The sequence below is a fragment of the Neofelis nebulosa genome, chromosome 3 (genome assembly GCF_028018385.1).
Source record: "Neofelis nebulosa isolate mNeoNeb1 chromosome 3, mNeoNeb1.pri, whole genome shotgun sequence".
In the NCBI taxonomy this organism is placed as follows: Eukaryota; Metazoa; Chordata; class Mammalia; order Carnivora; family Felidae; genus Neofelis; species Neofelis nebulosa.
Window position 1 is genome coordinate 95,719,025 of NC_080784.1, and position 15,402 is coordinate 95,734,426.

At 35.4% G+C, this 15,402-nt stretch overlaps 1 long non-coding RNA gene across 2 annotated transcripts in view; it reads right to left on the minus strand.

Annotated features, from left to right (window-relative positions):
* Positions 1-6,262: 6,262 nt before the first annotated feature.
* LOC131507074 (uncharacterized) overlaps positions 6,263-15,402 on the minus strand; it is a 131,131-nt gene continuing 121,991 nt past the window's right edge. For both annotated transcript variants that reach the window (XR_009259306.1, XR_009259305.1), the window contains one exon: positions 6,263-6,592. This is a non-coding gene — a long non-coding RNA (uncharacterized LOC131507074). The remainder of the gene's footprint in view (positions 6,593-15,402) is intronic.

Here is a 15,402-nt window from a genome sequence, read left to right on the forward strand (position 1 = left end):
ACATTCCTTGATATACTTAACTGATACTTTGCACATTTTGAAATTTTAATAGGGAGAGGCTTCTCTTTTCTTCATCTATGAATCTAAAACCATCACATTTCTTCGTGATGGTGTCTCCAAATAACCTCACCCAATTATGTTAACTCCTCCACTTATTGTAATATATTTGTATACTATTAGTATCCACAGAATGCTACATTACTATTAGTGCTATTAACTGGCATAATTATTTCTTTTACTAAACAACTAAACAGTAGTGGTAATAACATGTGTGCACGTGTGTGTACCTGCCCCCGATGCAAGGATGGAAACCATGATGTCTGTTCACTGTTTTTTTTAACACTCCTCAATTTCATGTTTCATAATGGCTGTATATTCACTAACAACTGCTACGGCAAAAGATTCAATTCAAAAATGTAACATTTAACATGAAATTAAGGGGATCATCTAGGAGGGGCTCACCATAATAATACAAGAATGAACCCTTCAAACACAGCTCCATTTCCTATGCATCATTCTTCAAGAGACTTTGTTTTGTTTTGTTTTCCTTCTCAGATTCTTGCTGAAATTTCTAAGCATTTTGTTAACCCTTTTCCATAGTTGCTTTCCATAGTTGCTTTCCATCCTATCTTTGAGTCAGATAGGATATTTAGAAAAATACTATTCCATCAAGATGTGAGCAAATAGACAACATCATGACATTCTCTCGGGCATATTACTGAAAAGTCTTACATTAAAGTGACTTATTTAACTTTGTTTAATGTAATTTACACCAAAATAATTTCCTTACGTAACGCTTTCTAATTCTTCAGAACTCATGTCATGAGTAACATATTTGAGAAAATGCAGGACGACTTAGTCCCTTTCCTGAATTATAGCACATAAATGAAGAACATTCTGCTGAACATAACAGAATTATATTAAAATAGGTTTTTCCACAAACACACAGCCTTCAGCTTATACAAAAACATCCTTAAACAAATTACTTGGTAAGAAAGAGAAAAATTCAAGGTAATTCAGTGCATAAATGGACACCAGAAAGTGAAAGCCTGATGTGAGCAAGAACTTTCTCAGTGATAGTGTATCAGGAAGTCTCTAAAAATTACGCGTGCAACTTCCTAATTTACTTCATTCTCAAAACACACAAAACATTTATGTGGGTAAGGAGATTGAATTAGAGAAGAAAATGCAAATACAGAGTCGGACCACACATCTTGTAATGAATAAAGCAGTCATTTTTGCTATATCAAGTGTAGAAATATACCATTTTCATGGTACATTTATTAGGGTAAATTCTCTGCAAACTAAAAGATGATAATAAAAGAATAATAATTAGTTTTCTTACTATATGTGTAAGACCATTCCTAAATGTATAAGCTAACAAGGATTTCTATTCCAGGAATGACAAGAATGTGAGCAAAGGAGTCACATAATCAGGTTAAAAGATTCACTCTGGCTGCTGTGGGGTAATCAACTCTCAGGAGCTGGTTGTGTAAGAGTTTGAAGCATACAACAAGTTAGAAGCTAGGCAGTTCTCTACAGGAGATTCTATGCTTGCCTGGACTAAGATATTAGTGATACAGGTTTAAAAAAAAAAGAAGCATATAAACATATAAACATGTGAACTTTATTTTAAGAACAAACCACCAGTATTTTTTAATGGATTAGATGGAAAAAGTGAAAACATGAATTCAACATGATAATTCTAAAGCTTTTCACATGAACAACTGGTTGAAAGAGACACCACTTACTTAAATAGGGCACTTCAGGGAAGGAGTAGCTTTTGGCGAAAAAAGGATGAAGACTATTTTTTAACATATTAAGTTGATGATGCCTTTTAGGAATCATAGTCAATCAAATACTTGATTTATATGGTAAAGCAAAAAATATCTATCATTATAGTTGTTAAAAGAAGTTTCACAAATATGGATTTAAGGAATTACTTCTAAACACAGCTATAAATAGGAAAGCTGCCATTTTTCTTATAAGTTACAAAAAAAAGGAAGATGTCAGTAAAACACACACACACACACACACACATTTTGGTGTGCAATAAAAACTTGAGTAATTTATTCATTCACTCTATAAATGTGGCATTATGGGCTATGTATATTAACTCTTAGTAACTCTGAATAAGCAACACTGATCAAGAATCTCGCCTTGGATCTTAGAATCTAGTGATAAAGACAAACGCTTATTATATATATTTTTTAAGTTTATTTATTTATTTTGAGAGAGAGACAGTGCGAGCAAGTGCATGAGCAAGGGAGGGGCAGATAGGGAGAGAGAAAATCTCAAGCAGGTTCCATGCTGTCAGTGCAGCACCCAAGGTGTGGCTAGGTCCCAGGAACCGTGAGATCGTGACCTGAGCTGAGATTGAGTCAGATGCTTAACCGACTGAGCCACTCAGGCGCCACAATGCCTATTATATTCTTTGATAAAAACATGGAGGGCTTTATAAGAACCAATAATAATAAGAATAGATCTTCCCAGTGTGGAAGGGAAAGGCTTCCTTGAGGAAAAATGGAGAATAATTTGTGGAATTGGCCACACCAAGTAGGAGGGGAGAGGAGAAGGCAAAGGCTCAAGGAGGATTTCATGAGAGGGTAAAACAGGATTTTATAACTCACAAAATTTAAGCAGTTTTGAGTATAAAGTAAAATTTCTTCATATTGTGTAAGACAGAGGCATTTATTTTAGTGGCATGCATTTAGTTTTGCTGAACTGTTCTCCTTTGAAGCTAGGTGATAAAATGTTCAAAGATAAATTCATAAGATAGAGAATCAAGAGGAGATTTGGTCAATGTGGAAAGGGGATGGAAGTGGAGAGGCTATTGCTGCAGTTTTGCCAGAAGTGCAACATGTTCTTCACCTCCTTAGGGTGAATATGTAATACTCCTTTTAGTACTCATCGCAGAGTTAAAACCCAAAATACGATGACAGAGTCCCCTTAATATTTCTTTTTAAAAGTGTATTCCCTTGGTCCTTGAAACCCTGCTATAAAATTACTAATTAATATTTGGCAAGGAATTTGGAAAGGTGTATATTCCCAGACATGCCATAAAACATCTTGGTTAGAATGTAAAATCAAGGCTACAGTACACCCATTAAAAGGATTTATAACTGTGTTTTAACTTAGAGTGGAGATGGAAAGAACACCAGACAGCTGTTCAGGGGTTGAGAGCAGAAAGCACGCTCCACTATTCATCAAAAAAGAAGACGCCAGGGATACAGAATTTGTTTTAAGTTGCTGGAAGATGTTAAGAATTAAACAAGCTTAGAATTGATATTTTTAAATTGGAACATAATTTGTGATTCAACAGATATTCTAATACGATGAAACTCTCAGGAATATTTGTAATAGAGATGTTTACTTATGAAACAATGATAGCATTATATTTGATATTTTAATATATTACACTAAATTGGGGAGGAGGGGAGTTACCCCCCAAAAAGAAGAATTTTAAAATATTCTTGATATGGGGCTAGACAGGCACAGCTTGGAGCTTTTGATATGTAATCTAAGTGTCATTTTTCAACTCCAGTGGTTGCTCATCAAAAGAATTACTTGGTTTAGGAATAAAGATAAGTTACAGAGCATCAAATATGTAGTGCAGTTTTACTCAGGATCTTGTCATCTATAGATACAGGAAAGTTATCATAAATTTTATGCAGAATTAATGTATTTTACATGCCACGGTTGGATTTCATACAAGTTGTCTTACTGTGTCATCGAAAATATGATATCCATCCAAAATCTAGGTTATCAAACTTCAGAGATTAGCATTAATTGGGGAAAGTTGAGAATTAAAAGATCTATAGTTTTTGATATTTAAAATTACAGAATTCCATAGAAAATATTACTTTGCAAGGAAGTTTTCAAATTAGGAGCTTCTGTGAAGGAACCGTCATAACTACCACCACTACTACTGCTACTACTGCAACTACTATAAATACTCCACCACTCTTAATACTATTACTGCCACTAGAAGTAGTAACTACAACAGCAAACTTTGTTGCAGTCACTGGATAGTAGACACTGTGCTGAACACTGTAAGCATAACTTATTTTTTATCAAAAGTCATATCAGGTGGACATTACTATTTTCATCGTATAGGTAAAGAAATACAGCTCAAGGTCACTTGGCTAGTAAAGAGCCAAGACCTTATCTCAACTTAAAAGTTTGTGTTCCGATAGTCCACACTCTTCACTATAAGTCTGAGCTTCCATTCACAGGTAACTGTTGAGAAGATGTATACGTACTCTTTCATACTGCAAATTAAAAAAAACATAGGGAGGAAACAGAAAGAGGCCACATCAAAGTATTGGTAAATAATTTGAATTTTTGCCTTAAGTAAATTTTGCTAAACTATTTATTTTAATAATCAGAGTTGATATTTATCAGAAAAGAAAAACACATTGCTTTCTTGGTATTAAAATGTCAATTGCTGCTGAGGATAAGGCTAATCAATACACTAAGACCCAAATGCAGAACTTTATAAAGTTTGTTTAAATAGCTCAGCTAATTATATAAATGTAGAAGGTATCAAAACAGATACTGCTGAGCTATCCCACTGATTCAGAGAGTTATCCATAATAAGGCAGTAATAACGGATTATAACAGGCATGGTATTTTGAGACTTCTGACAAATTCTCATGGGGATTTAGTTAAGACCTTAGAATCAAACATACAGAAAATTCTGGAATATCAAAGGTGAATGGTATTTCCAAGTGAAAGAATGTCCCACATAACCTTACAGAGCTTTGTCACATATGCTTTGAGAGGATTCCAGAGTCACACATGTTAATTGGTTACTAAAAAGGCAGTGGAAGCTTGCTTCTTTTACAAAGAATATTTCCTTGGAACTCTGTCCTTCAAACACCCACTGTAAATTATCTGTGGCCAAAGCCACAATATGTTTTCCCCAATCATGTCATATCCTTGAAAGTTATAGTCTTTCCTCAAGTGATATAGTTACTTGTAATGTACATTTATTTATTTATGAAAAAAATGGATAGGGGTGTCCGGGTGGCTCCGTTAGGCCTCCAACTTCGGCTCAGGTCATGACCTCAAGGTTCATGCGTTCAAGCCCCACATCAGGCTCCGTGCTAACTGCTAGGAGGAGCCTGGAGTCTGCTGAAGATTCTGTGTCTCCCCCTCTCTCTCTGCCCCTCTCCCACTCATGCTCCGTCTCTGTCTCTCAAAAGTAAATAAACATTAAAAAATAAATTAAAACAATTTTGAAAATGGACAAATAACATAAAGCTGACATATATTTTAACAGAATTATAGCTCATTAGGTGTCTTCAACAAGGATAAATGACATTGAAGTTTAAAAGTGTGTAAATTTTAAAAATATGGTTCTCTTCATGAATAGTTAAATTAATTATAATAAATAAATGCAATGGGAGGAAGAAAGTATGGAAGGAATAAGAGAAGGAGAGAAGAAGGGAAGGACGAAAAGAAAGAAGGTAGGAAGGAACTGAGGGAGCAAAGGAGGAGAGGGAAGGAGGGAAGGAGGAAGAAAGAAAAAGACGGAACTTGAGATTCAAGTTCCAGATGTCTTAGTCTTCATACTCTTTAACTAATTAAAGTCAAGTGAAGGCAAAGGCTAGTAGCCAATTAACATGTTTTATTTTTAAAAAGTTAAAATTCAATTCTATGGTTTACTAAAATCAGTATAAAATCCATTAAAATAAAAAAGACATTATATATCTACTTATGGGAATCTGCCTCCTTGACTAATATAAACTTTTAACTTATTATTTCCCACACACCCTTTTTATTATTTTTAATTTTTCTTATTTTTTAAGTAAGCTCTATGCCTAAAATGGGGCTTGAACTCATGACCCCAAGATCAAAGTCCTATGCTCTACCAACATAGCCAGCCAGGTGCCCCCCTGCAATTAATTAAGAATTAATTGCAGTTAATATTGACATTTCCAGGCATTTACCTTTTATTCTTCCATGGTGTTTAGTAAGATGTTTTGTTATGAAAAAAAACCTCTCCCTGTGTTTATTAATTTGATTGTTCAAAACTAAATAAAAAAGATTTTCTTATTGTATGGATTCCAGCTCTTTGAGTAAGCAATCCTCTAGAGAATGTTCTATACCTGTTTAGTTATGTTATTCTTAAAAGACACTCTCAATCTAATTGCTTGAGCTAGAACCATCTGTTAATGGGTCTCAGGTAAAACTAGGAGTTTCCTTCATAAGAAAGAGATCACAGGATACAATAGGATACAACACAGTAGGTATTTAATAAAGGTTGCAAGTTCATGTCTTTAATCAACTTCCTCTTCAATAGTAATAAAAATTTTGGAGAGTCATATGACTCCCTCACTATTAAAGGATACATTTTACAGTTCCTTCTGCAGCAAATGATCATGTCCCTATGTAACAGGGTTTGGTGGAAGCTTACAGACACATTCATTATAAAATAGCTAACAGCATTGTTGGTCCCTCTTGATCTCCTCTGCCCACTACTTGGCTTATGGGTGTTGCTAGATTGAATGATGAGGTTTAGAATGTACATAATGAAATACTGCCATTGAAAGATTGTTGTGAGCCATATCAACTTTGCAATGCATATCTGAAATTATATAGGAAAGGAAAATAAGTGTTAATCTTGTTTGGCATCTTTTATTCAATTATTTTTTTCAAGCTTTTTGTTATTCATGGACAAGCTGAACTAATATCTCATTTTTGTATAACACTTATATACCTTTATCTGAAAAGAAATAAAGAATAATTTGGGGACCATATAGTCTCTGTTTTACTTGTTACTATTTGTTTTTCCTAACTAAAAAAAAATCTTATTAATTAAGTTCACTACTAAGTCCACTTAATATCTCCTCTAATGTCCTAAATTCATGTTTAAAACTTTTTATTCACATGTCTTAACAGAGGTCCCTAGTCAGGATCTGTATTTGAATCCCACTGATAATTATATCCATGTTCTCCTTTTTACCATTGCATACCCTTTCTTAAATATTTTAGATAATGTTAATCATATTTTCTAGTGGAAACATAACCAATTAATAAGAGCTAACATTTATGAACAGTTTCTATACAGAGCTACTCAAATTAATGCTATCTAATTTAATCTTCACAAAACCCCAATATCATTATTATATCCATAATGAAATAGACTTAAAAAACATTAAATGACTTGTGAAAGATCACACACTCATTGGAACAAACAGAACAATTATCCATTAATTAAATCGGTTTCTCTTTCCAAAAATTTACATTCAACAGAAAGTGTGCCTGGTATTATTTACATCTTAGGGGATATGATTTTAAGCCAAGGCAGTGGCAACAGAATTAGACATGAGAAAGTTTCTTGACCCTTAAGTGATTTACTGAGTGACTAAGCTCCTTCAGATTTATGATGATAAAAACATGTTTGGTACGTACAAGGGAGCAAATGATGAATTGTGAGACTCATAAAAGATAGCCCTCAGCAGGTGAAACTGATTATTATTCAAGGGGATAAAACATGACACATCTTTTAAGCTATATATGTTGAAGTCTGAGCATGTAACACTCTGATGCTATGGCATCCAACTATGCTGTAGCTAGATTCTTTTGTTACTTTGATTAATACTGTAAAAATGATGATTAAATAGATAATGCAGGTCAGTCTAAAAAAATACTGGCTGATTTGTTCTTATGTTGCTTGTATCTTCATAACGAAAACTGTAGCTTGACTTTGTTTTAGTTGTTAGCAGCAACCAAGATTGTCGTTATCTGGCATTCCATAATTCCCCAAGTAACCAGACTGTTTTTAGTACATCCACTTTTTAAATATAATAAGTATTGCTGGATTCATCTTTCCTTTTTTTTTTTTTTTTTTTTTTTGACATTCATGAAATGAACATGTATACTCTGAGGCAGAGAGTAAAAGCAAAGTTTTTAAGGGACTGAAGCTAATATAATTATAGTGCATGGATTATGAAATCCTTAAGGGAAACAATATAAACTTAAAATTTTAATTTTAAGTGTAGGGACTTGAAAGAAGTCTGTGTAAATTAGGACCCCTGAAGCTTGAGCTTCATTAGTTTCATGGTAAACCCACTTCATTAGAACAATATACATACATATTTCTTATATATACATCATAGATACATCTTATTAGTAATAATAAATTAGTTCTAATAATATAGTTCCTGACACAATCTATGAAGATATAGAAGTTTATAATTTTTCATTTTATCTCTAGTCTTTATATTTATATATGAAGTTACCTACACATCTCATAATATTTAACATAACCAACATTTACTGTACCAGGCATTGTTCTAACCACTTTTATATCCATCAATTACATTGTGAAACAGTTCTACCACCTATAAAATAAATACAAACAGATAGATTAACTTAATTATAAATTATAAAATGAGAAAAGGTAAATTAGAAAGGGGTATCTAGGACTTGATGCAACTTAAAACCAAGTGAAGAGACAAAGTATTACGTTTCAAGTTAAGTTTCAGAAACAGACACCCTTTATATTTAGTAATGACAAGAATTTCATAAGGAAATCTAAAAGAGAAAAGAGTCTTTTGAAAAATATATCAAAAGTGATCTCCCCTCTTACCAGCAAAAAAGGAAGAGTGGGAGGGGGATGGGGAAAGAGGGAAGAAATAAAAGGAGAAAGTGATTATGAGTTGTAAAGGAAATAAGTATACTTATATATACTGCAAGGTTTTGCCAGTGTATTTTCACACTGACTTCCAGACATATTTTCACAGTGCATATAATGCAAATTTGAAATATAATCCTGTTATATCACTCTTATCAACACTGACTGGTATCATTACTCATGCCCTGGCCCTGCAAAAAAAGAGCCAATTTTTTAACGCTCCTGATTTCGAATCTGAGACCACCAAGGAGCCGATACTGATGCAAAGGCACGAGGGTTTATTTGCAAGCTCAAGTTTGGGCCCAAGTATACCCGACACAGCGACACAGCGGAGCAGGGAACTTGGACCCCTGGGTTAAGAGGCGTAGCAGTTTTATAGGGGCCAGTGGCCAATGAGATTGTAACATACACAGAAAGTTGCATAGTCATGCCAGTCCACACGCAGGTGGCCAATTGAATTACAATTTACCCTATAGTAACTGTTTGAACTAGCCTATCACTCTGGTCAGAATTGGCGCGCAAGTTTGGCGGGCAAAAGGCGGGGTTTAAGAATTGGCGCACAAGTTTGGCAAAAGGTGGGGTTTACATTCTTTGGAGGTTAGGGGTTCCGCATTCCTATATGAGCCGGTTTCCAGTAAGGGTGTGCTCAGCGACTTGACTAGGGTGGGGGAGTGTCTTAAGCAATAAGCAGGTCATGTGGGGGTTATACATGAGATGGTGGGTGTAGCACAAAATGGAGTTAGTCTTGCTCTGCTTGTCCAGGTGTAGATGATTTTTGTTAAATTCCTTGGATCCCACAATTTGATACGTAAAAAGTAAAAAGTAGCTTCTCATTTTTATTTCAATTATTATTTTTACCTTTAATTTTGTATAAGTCTAAAAATGTTCACATAGATTTGTAGACTAATTACCTTCCTGTTTAAGTTATCTTTTCATTATTCTTTCATCATGTTCTAGGAAGGTATTTGGTGTTTTCCTAAATATTTGTTAAAATAATAAAAGTCACTCATTCCATTTACTTTCCTTTTATAATCATTTGACTCTTCTATTTGCAATATTTTATAGAATATAGTTTATGATGTTACATAGATGCATCTTTCAGTTTTTCTACTATAATTTGTAAATTGGATGTGATGCTTAAAGAGAATATGTGAATATATATTTAATGTTAATATTTATTAATGTTTCATTTTAAAAGCTGTTTTATATTCAATAAATATAGACTCCATTTACGAGTGGTTGAATTAGTGATATAATTTCATTTTCTTTAAACATGTATTCAGTTTTTTACAAAATAAAAATATGTTATGTTTAGATATATCCTGCATATAAATGTGCACATGCACTTAATTACATACTTGTTGAAGCTTCCATTAATCATTCTATCAATCAATACATCTATTTCCTAATCCATATTACCATTATATAATTAATTTTAACATCATATAGCAAGTAACCTTACAAAACACACACAAACACAATTTTTTTAATTGTTCCCCAAAATGTGGCTTATTTAGTTGTATGCCTTTTGTGAATAGAGAAGCAGGATTATGGCATTTGGAGCTTAAATTCTTATAGAATGTGAATAAGTGAAATTAATAAAATGGGGCCAGGATGAATATGTTGCTGTCTGCTTAACCGGTAAGTTTACTGGATTATATTATAATATACAGTGTTTTTCATGCAACCAAAATCCTAGTAAGAGGGTTGCTTTCAAGAAGCGATATTGCCTCACAGAAGAATGTTGTCCATGAAAAGTGCAAATAATGGATTTTTTGAGAGGTAATATCAAATCTGAGATTGAAGTTTCTCATTTGCCTGAAGAAATTTCCATTCTTACCAATGGAATCAGATAATGGTCACTGTTCTTAGGGAAACATGAATTTCAAATAACTTATTTTCATTTTCTGAAATTCATACCCTTGTGTGTGCTTGCTGATATTCAGGTAACTAGGTCAATTCCACTGGGTTCACGAGTGTCAGTTCTCAGAAATTCATAACTCCAGGTGAACCTTAGAGTACATAGGTCAAGTTCTAGTATAGAATCCTGTTGGAATTTTGATTAAAATTGCATTAAATTAAAAGAGTAAGTTTGAAGGAAGTAAAATATTTATGAGATTATATTTCTTTCCATGTATTTTGACCTGCCTTTATGTTCTTCACTGAACTGAAGTTACATTCTTCATGTGGATCTATCCTTAAATGTCTTTTAACATTTTTAAAAATAACTTAATAATTTTGCTGTATTACCAAAACAGTTTTCTGACATGTTTTCCTATATAAAAACGCTCCTGATTTATATTTACATATATGTTATATCTATACACATTTATATTTGTAAAACATATTTTAACTTTATGTATAAATACACACATACATTTGAATGTATGTATACATACATTTGAATATATGTGTATATACACAAATACACAGATATATAACACAGAACTTTATTTTAGCTCTAATATTTTGCAGGTTTACAAATACTATACAGAATTAATCCCATTTTTTGATCTCCAGTTTAATTTGATATTTCGAGATTTTTTTGTTTCCTTTATTACTTGGCTTACACTTCCAGAGTAATGCCAAATGAAATTTGTGATTCTTCGGCAAATGTCAGAATATTATGTGTTGGGAAAGACAATCTGCCATGAACCTAGAGCATCCCTGCATATCTGTATGCCAAAACCGCAAGGTTTGAACATTTTTGTGCCTGGGCTCTTTTTCAGGAATGTGCTCGCAGTGAGCAACTTTGTGGGATGAGATAATGTCACCCTCTGGAACCAAGAAGAGAATTATTTACTGCTCCCTCTGAAAGAGTGGATTTCCCAAGTTAATACTCCTCAGCTTTGTTGCAAACTCACTGCATGTGCAATGTCCATCTAGCACCCCATTCCCTACGTTGCCTCCATGGGACTTGATGAGAAGGGGAGTTGATGTGCTTGCTGATACTCATGCTGATTCTTGTGCTGTCCTTTGACTCTGATCTCATGTTTCATGTCTTCTCCCTGCATCATGAAATAGTAATAGGCTAACATATTGTGTCGAAAGTAAGATAAAATTGAATCATAGAGGTACTGGGTGGCTCAGTCGGCTTAGCGTCCGACTCTTGATTTCGGTATAGAACATGATCTAATGGTTCATGGGTTTGAGTCCCACGTGGGGCTCGGTGCTGATGGTGCAGGACCTGCTTGGGATTCTCTCTCCCTGCCCCTCCCTTGCTAATGCTCTCTCTCTCTCTCTCTAAAAATAAATACACTTAACTTTTAATTGAATCTTAAATCCAACAATTTCGGTAATGAATATGAGAAAGAGATGACACGGGATGTTTAAAATGGCTTTAAACAAGGAGATGATCAAGGGCCCTACAATTTGGATTTGGGGATATGGGCACAATACCTGGGAATGGGTACCAAATGCATTTGCCCAAGTGATGAGCTGGACAAATGTAAGGATCTCTTAATATCCTATCTGTTAATGAGGCTGAACAATGAGAGATAAAATTGAAACAAACCCATGAATAATAATTTGTTGTTGCTTCTTCTCCTCTGGATAGTAGAAAGGAGGGATGCTATGATGGCAATGTGGCAGCAAGTCCCACAAGCCACAGCTGGAAGATAATGTTGCTGTGGCTGTGGAGTTACCAGACTTAAAATGAAGGGCATCAGCAATAAGGACCTTCTTATTCAATATAGAGCTTGACGTGACCCAAAAACATTAGAAGTTTGTTTGGTAGAGCAGCAAACATGTGGACACTCAAATGCAAAAATGAATCAAAGTTTTGCTAACAAACTGGTCTCCACCACTGGGTAATCTGCAATGAGGCAGAGCCATAGAGGCATGCACAGGGCAGAAGGAATAGGGCCATTGTGTCCAGGTGCTTGATGGATATGGTACACAGAGGAAGAACTGGCACGCTCTTGGCTTCCCTGACTTTGGAGTTAAAGGTCAGGAAGGAAAAAAATCCTCCCTCCTGATACTTCCTATCCCCACATCTAGTTTTCCCCTTCTCCCTGCATTCCATGCATTCTAGGCCCATGTATCTTTATACTTGATCCTACGGAGGAAAACAAAACAAAACAAAACAAAACAAAACAAAACTGAATTCAGCTAAAAGGGTTCTTGCAAGGGGACGAAAACTACCCTGACCTTGGACATGAGGCCCTCTGGGCCAATTCAAGGTATTCTCTTTCTGCCTCCTACTTCTAAATGTATAATGAATAGTGATGTTTAATGTTCATGGACTGTGAATGCCCAACAGTATCAGAAGGAATTCACCCATTCAGGGACAACTACATAGGAGAAAGTCCCTATCTCCTCATATGGGGTCTGCAGGGGCAAAGTAGAAAATCAGGAGAAGGGGAAATCACAGTACAAGTTAAATATTTGATGGCCGGTAGAGGACTCAGAGATACCATTCCCCCGTGCTGCAGCATCATCTGTCTCATGCAGTCTCTAAGCCTTTCCAAATCAAAGACAACTATTAACCCCGCTGCTCAGCTCTTATGGAGACTGAATGTTTGACCCATGGTAGCTTTATAATTCTCTAGCTTGACATCCACATTTTGGAGATCTTCAACTCAGATTCAATGACTAACAAGGGAAGGACCTAAGAGGGCTCACTTTTCATATGGAAATGGTGCATGCTTGAGAGCGCAGCTGGCCTGTTGTCACATGAAAAAGTGGCAGCTAGACCAGAAAGGAAACCCTTACTTTCCACTCCACCACTTAAGCAAAGCCAATTGCTCCATGAAGCCCTTGATTTACAAAGATCTCCATAAATTCGTGGCTTGGTTCATTCATGGTTTGGCTAAGTGAAAGTCTAACGGTGTTTATTAGAAGGTAGCTGTCATCCAAACTGAGTGGCAACACTGGAAAATCAATAGGAAGGTTTGGCTTCTCATTTTGCTTTGGCTGCAAACTGTGGAAACAAATCACAGCTGCCAATTGAATACTAGATTACTTATGGAGATGGTCATGGTTAAGGGCTCATTCTCTGTTGAAATCTACTGGAATCAAGTTGCTGCTGAAACCTGTAACATCCAAATCTCTGCCACTGGCACTGAGATTCACCATCACACCAAAAATGGCAACACATCCACCTCTACAGACTGGGACCAAAGTAAACAATAATACGTCTCTGATGTCAAGACCACAACTACACAACTTGCCATTCCTGCCAAAACTTAGCCTGTCTCATGGATGAAGGAGACTACATTGCCCTTTGACCCTTTCTCAAGATTATCTGAGTTACCTCAGAGCTGCCAAGACTCTGGTTTAGAGTATCTCTTTTACTGTGTGATCAGCTAACTGATCACAGCATTATAACCCTTAAAACCATATCTGTATATTTTTCCTTTTATCCAACTCTGACAATAGTGTTTATTTGCCACAAAGAATACCTGGAAATGGGGCATATTCAGGTGTTTTATGGTCATTTTATTCCTCTTATAAACCTAGGATACCAGCATTATTGAATGGTAGAATGGACTTTAAAAAAACCCACTCTACATCCCTCAATTCTGGTCCAGAAAATTCAGAAAGGTAGTTTGGTCAGTGAATATGGTTTTCCCTAGTACGGGTACATTTTCTCTTGCCTACTCCCTGGGTAATTATCAGGATAAGAAGGATAGGGAATTATGTAGACATACATCAAAAATTTATAATTTAATCTAGTCCATTCCTGGGCATAATGAATCTTTATTTTCCTACTGCAACTCCAGGCCAGCCTACTTGTTATACCCTTTAAGTGCCGACTCAGTCAAAGGAAGGTGAGGACTTTCAGACTCAATTCTGGCTCAGCCATACAGATTATCTTGTTGGACTGACATACCCTTAGATTATAAAGACACTGACATCTTGGTTGAATACACTATTCATTGTGTCTACCTAGAGTGAACCTCTTAGGCAAATGTGATGCATATAATGGAGCCCTGAAAAAAATGTTAGTTATGGTAATGGTACACATTAACTTTGTATTTGTTGAGAGAGAGCAAGAACCATGACACATAGGGAGGGAATGACTTAGAGTTACCGATTTGGGGATGGGGTACAATTAATGTATCTTTGTCTCCTAGATATAGCACCACAGCCTAGGGAAACAATCAGGGCCTCCTTAAGGAAAGCAGCAGCTGCAGCTGACAATCTGACCTTTTAAGTGGTTTATAATCCTTGTCTATGTACTATAAAGAAAAATTCATGTGGACATGTCTGGTCCAGAAGTATTCAGATATCCTTACAACGTCAGTGTCAGGTCTTCAACCTGCATTCCACCTCTGTATGTTTATAAACAGGCCAACAGTCAGCACAACTTTTTTTTTCATTCTGACTCCTACAAATTCATATGCTTTTATTGATACTCAAGTGGATTATGTTATGTTATGGGACTGAGGCTGTAAATACTTGTTAACAATCTCCAAATTAACCAATGTAATGGTGCTCCAAATCAAGTTTAAAAACAAGTGGCTAACTGTTAAGAGTTGTGACTTTCAGGTTAAACATTTATATATGGGGGGAAGTGGGTCTTGTAATGTCCTGAGGATTGAGGACTGAGGATGAGAATTATTTTTTGGCATATCTATTGCCCCCTGGAATTAACAGCGATAACAACAAATACCAGTATATCAACTTTCTCTCTCCTGTATGCATAATAATGGATAATGCACTGGTCTTAGACTACATTTGTCTGTCTAACGTAAGACCAACTGATTCTCTCTGAGACATATTCATAGTTGGCTGGTTCTGTCAACTTGGGGAGG